Below are 6,201 nucleotides of genomic sequence, written 5' to 3'. Positions count from 1 at the left end.
TGGTCTGATTGGTCATTTTAAATTAATACATTTGGTTTCAGTCACATGGTCAAGGAATAGATAAAATAAGATTGGATCTGTTACTCTTTCTCTTTTATTCTCTGGCTCTTGAGGTCTTTGGGCCTTCTTCTTTGCTTTCTCTCTCTCTCTCTCTCTCTCTCTCTCTCTCTCAGGTAACATTCTATTCATGCTGGGTTCGATTAATGGTATACATTTTTATCATCTCATACATCTATTTTGAAACTATTTTAAGTGTAACCAACTAGATTTTGTAATTAAATCCTTTCTATTACGAATACTGTGCTAACTAGTTTTGATTTAGTATTGACTTTGAAGTGCTCCCTATTGCAATACAATATCATCACACTATAGCAACGCTCTCCCACATATTTTGCTTTTGTAACTGCGCTTAAGTTGCAGTGGGTGGAAATAGACGAGAAATGTACAGTTTTCTTCCATCTTTCTGATAACGTTTCTTTAGTTGTTCGGTAACCCTCCAGCCTGAACCCCTAGAGGAGTCCACTCTTACACTTGCATTAGTACTTTGGATTTACACCGATCAGGCTTAACATTACGACCACCTTCCTAATATTGTGTTGGTCCCAAGCCCTGACCCGTCGAGGCATGGACTCCACTAGACCCCTGAAGGTGTGCTGTGGTGTCTGGCACCAAGATGTTAGCAGCAGACCCTATTAGTCCTGTAAGTGGCGAGGTGGGACCTCCATGGATCGGACTTGTTTGTTCAGCACATCCCACAGATGCTCGATTTGGATTGAGATCTGAGGAATTTGGAGGCCAAGTCAACACCTCAAACCAAAACATTCCTGAACCATTTGTGCTTTGTGGCAGGCACATTATCTGCTGAAAGAGCCGCACAGCCACCAGGGAATACCGTTTCCATGAAAGGCTGTACATGGTCTCAACAATACTTAGGTAGGTGGAACGTGTCAAAGTAACATCCACATGGATGGCAGGGCCCAAGTTTTCCCAGCAGAACATTGCCCAAAGCATCACTGCCTCCGCCGCCACGCCTTTTTCCCATAGTGCACCTGGTGCCATGTGTTCCCCAGGTAAGCGACGCACACACACCCGGCCATCCACGTGATGTAAAAGAAAACGTGATTCATCAGACCAGGCCCTTTTTCCATTGCTCCGTGGTCCAGTTCTGATGCTCACGTGCCACTGTTGGTGCTTTCGGCGGTGGACAGGGGTCAGCATGGGCTCCCTGACTGGACTGCGGCTATGCCGCCCCATACGCAACAAACTGCGATGCACTGTGAATTTTGACATCTTTATATCAGAACCAGCACTAACATCTTTAGCAATCTGAGCTCTAGTCGCTCGTCTGTTTGATTTGAGTGCACAGGCCAGCCTTCGCTCCACATGTGCATCAATGAGCCTTAGCCGTCCATGACCCTGTGGCCGGTTCTCCACTGTTCCTTCCTTGGAGCACTTTTGATAGAGACTGACCATTGCAGACCGGGAACACCCCACAAGAGCTGCAGTTTTGGAGATGCTCTGACCCAGCCGTCTATCCATCACAATTTGGCCCTTGTCAAACTCGCTCAAATCCTTACACTTGCCGAAATCACCTGATCTGTATATAACACTTACAGAAAGAAGTGTAACATTCAAATTTAAGCACAATGATCACTATGTGACCCCGCACTTTTATGAAAAATTAATTAAAAATCTATTATGTAAAGATGCATTTCATCTCACTTTCCAACCTTCCAAACAATTTCATTGAATTAAATAATTTCAAACAGGACCACTCTAGCAATAAAATACAAACTTTGTTGTCGAATCACAATTGACTTTGGTGGTTTGGCTCCTTATACGGTCCTGTTGTAGTAACTCAAGTATAGCTTGTAAAACCCCAACAGGAACCATGAGAATGACACTACAATGACTCATACAACGACTGTTCAAAACATACTACGCAATGGGTCACCGATTAACTGAAGATTACAATATGAGGGAAGATGCAAGCAATGGGGAGATTGATTTAAGTGATGTTCGAGGACTTCTTGGAAGGCTTGTCATAATACAGCAATCTGAAACAGAGAGAAAAAAAACAACTACAACAAAGAACAGCAACTGCACAGAACATGTGAGGAGGGTTGGTTGCACGTTTGGCTAAGCTGAAGGGGAAGTAATAGTGCCACGTATATATTTTCACATCATGGTTGGTGGAGAAGGTGGAACCACTAATGGGCACAACTGTCTGAATTACACGAATGCCTCCTACATCTCATCCAACACAATGTCAAATAGTTTGGTCATGATAGCGAAGAGCTGAAGGGAACTTGGGGCCTGAGAGGTTTGAAGTATCATATTTCCAAGACATTTTTTTTAAATTCTGGAGAAATAAATGAGTTGCCTTAAGACTTGGGAATTGGGATCTCCATGGAAGATGCTACAACTTCTGCCACTTCCAGTGCTCTGAGTAAGCCACCTGTGGCTTGTGGAGTGGGAGCCGATGGATCCCAGGGTTCAGATGGAGAGCTGATGGAGCAGAGTGACGTCGCTGGCATCGGAGGCCTAAGCAACATCGCAGCGAGGGACAAGGGAACTCTGTTGAGTCGAAAGGCCGAGGGGGTCTGGTGGAGCTGAAGATGGGAGGAGCCAGGGTGACGGGCCGAGACAGAGCAAGCCGATCAGGGGCCAGAGGCGAAGCCACAGGATCCACTCTCTGAGACGCTGATGGAGGTTGCTTGACCTGAGGCTCAACATCACGGCCTGGCAAATCTGGAGATGGTGAAGGGCTGCAAACCTCCAGCAGAAGCAGGGCTGGAGGACTGGCTGAGAAGGTATGTGACGGAGACTGATGGTGAAGGTAATGTATAGTCTCTGTGCTGTTTAGAAACAGTGATGAGGGTTCAGAGGAAACTGCTAAATCACAGTCCAAACAGTCTATTTTGCTGTCTAAAAACAGCGGTGAAGAATGAGAAATGGGGTGGGATAGGGTGGGCGACGATACCTCTGAATCAAAATCCATCAGCCAGTCCTCAGTTACTATTTCCACCAGTATACCCTCAGCCACCAATGTCGTGGGCTCGCACCCCTGGGTCAGACTCATTGGGGGGCTTTTCTTCCGGGGCGAGGGTCAACACTGTCCACTTGTTCTCTGGCTCTGGCTGACACATTGTGGCGGGTGGTCGCTCTCTATATGCAGGGGGCTCACGTGATTTCTCTGTGGTCACAGGTGGTGAAATAGGCTCTGGTCCGGCTGTGTTCTGGACCCGGGATAGATGCTCTCCAGACACCGTATGATGGCTTCTCTCCAATTTAATCCAGTGGTGTCAGGGAGATCTATCGGGCGGTGGTAATTGGCCCTGATCCAGAACAAAGACTTCATTGTAGGGGCAGTGATGTTCTTTCAAGACGAAAGAACTGGTTGGTGAACACATAAAAGTCTAGGCTCATTTGAGCCACTACAGCAAACTTCGCTGTATAAACCAATTTGGGTCCGGTCTTCTGTAACGGTTCCAAGGATGTTTGATAATATTCCACAAAGTAGTATAACAAAGACAGGCACCGCAAACACAACCATACGTGTATAATACAGGGCAATGAAAATAAGAAAAGCCGGAACTTAAGCAGTGCAGATAAGAAGGTGATAATTAAACACAGCTGAACCAAACAAACTCATAATGATGTGTGACCATGGAGACAGAAGACAATCAGGAACTCAAAGGAATAAATGTGATGAATAACAAACTAAAACATGGACATGAAAACTAAACCGTAACCGTGACATATGGATTTTAGTTAAGCATTTAACATCATACTTCCACATATTTTGTTAAACAAGCTCAAAGAAATGGAAGTGAGTCCTTATATAATTAAATGGTATTATGCATTTATTATTGGAAGACAACACCAGGTGACAATAAATTACATTCTTTTCAGATTACAAATATTGGAGATCAAGGCTGCATAGTTACACCTTCTATTTATACTGTAAACAAATGATTGTAGGAATCAGCATACAAACAATTATACTATAACATTTTGGGATGATACAGCCATACTTAGTTTATTGACAGAAGACTCAGATATTGTTTCATATAAATTAGAGATAAAAGGGGTTGTGCAGTGGTGGAAGGAACACAACTATATATGTAAAAAAAAGAAAAAAAAGAAAGAAATTAAGGTTTGTGGATGAGCATAGCCCATTGTCAATTTATGAGGAGGAAGTTGAGCATGTTACAACATATAAGTATTAAATTAGGCATTTAATTTGATTCTCGGCTACAATGGGGCCATCAAGTGGAGTATGTTTGTACAAGAGCTAGTCAGCAATTGCACTTCCTGCGAAGGCTATGGGGTGGATACAAGTATTCTGCTACTGTTTCACAGATCAATAATACAAATAATTGGTATGTTGCCCCTAACTTCTCTACAGGAGATTTTTGAGAGGTCTGTAAAGAAGAAGCAGAGCATTAAAATGATTGGTGATCCAAGCCATATCCTTCATAAGGAGTATGAGCTGATGCCCTCAGGCAGGAGATATAGGGTAGAAATCTGTGAATTAAATAATTATAAATTCTTTCTAATTCTCCAGTCTCTTAAATTCTCTCTGATTCCACAAATGATTGAATAATAAGAAATTATCTCTGTGTGGGGGTGAGGGTTAATGGGAAATGTGTTGGGTATTGTCATATCTTAAGTGTAGGTATAGTGTAATATTAGTATTGTGTAATGACTGAAGTGCGGTGTCATTTGGAATAGTTTTATGTTTTTTTTTTTGGTGTTGTATGGATGAAGTGTATTGGTATAGTGAATAGTAGGTGAACTCTCGTACTATGTCTCTCGATTGCCCAAGACAAATGTCTCCTAAGGGAGATTATAAAGGATAATCAATCAATTCCCTACCTACCTAACCTGTTTGTACCCAACACATGGGAAGAGATCAGCTCAAATGTGTTAGGTATCGCCCAGCCCGCAGCTCTGCATATGTCTGCCAGAGAGGCGCCATGTGCATATGCATGCATATACAAAACTTTTTTATGCAAATAACGTTTTTGTTCTAGCCCAGGAAGAAACAACTGAGTCGAGTGAGAGGCACGGCTCGTCTTGGGATTGGTGTGCCAAGACTATGGCATCCACTATCTGACAACCTTTCCCTTCTGCTGGCCTCCATAGCAGACAAAGAGCTGTTCTGAGGTTCTGAAGCTCTGTGTGCGGTCCACGTACAAACATAAGGCGTGCACAGGACACAGCAATGCAAAGGCTGGGTCTGCCTCCTACAGGGGCAGCGCTTGCAAGTTCACCAGCTGGTCCCTGTAAGTTTTGTTAACAGAAAATACCTTCAAGTCCCCATACCTCTTAATGGATGTGAGCAGAGTCAGGACCGCTGTCTTAAGGGTCTTAATCTCTATGACTGCAAGGGCTCAAAGGTTGCTCTCTGTAGAACACCAGAGAGAGGGGACGAGGCTTGGCAGAGGAGAATTCAATCTCCAGACCGGGTTGTATTTCCCCAAAGAATTACTATCTTCTGCGTTGTGATGTGCAGTGATAGTGGCAACATACACTTTCAGGGAGGAGGGAGACAGCCTTTGCTCCAACCCGTCTTGCAGTAAAGAAAGCATGACATTGATCAGACATCTACAGGGATCTGCCCTGCGGGAGGAACACCCATCAACAAAGAGGTTCCACTTCAATTCGTAAGCACGACTCGTTGAGGGGGCTCTCGCTGAAGTGATTGTGTCAACTACCACTGGTTATATCAGTAACCAAAACCTTTCAGAACACACTAATACTGCAGCCAGTGGAAAAACTAATACAAAAAATCTAAAGTCGACACGAAACACTGATTACAATGTTTGTTCCTCTTCCCTTCAGTGATTCTACTCATTAACATCAGGCGTGATATGTGAAGTAATATGTGATTATTTCATCAACATTGTTTTGAAATGGTTTAATTCTAACACTATAGCCATAGCCTATGCAAGAACAATAACTACGGGACAGGCTACAAAACTTTCCCAAGTTCCAAGGACGTTCTTTTAAAACAGCACACACAACCGTATTCATTTCAAGTTAGTTGTCATTCTGAATGGTTAAGGATTTTCCAAGAATGTTCTAAGAACGTTTTCACCCAACATTATGAGGACAGACAATGTATAAATCACATTTTTGTGGTAACCTTTTGAAAACATTATTAAATACAAGATAACATTTAACAAACAAACA

The sequence above is a fragment of the Gobio gobio genome, assembly GCF_949357685.1.
Source record: "Gobio gobio genome assembly, chromosome: 2".
Taxonomy (NCBI): Eukaryota; Metazoa; Chordata; class Actinopteri; order Cypriniformes; family Gobionidae; genus Gobio; species Gobio gobio.
This window is presented reverse-complemented; position numbering follows the sequence as displayed.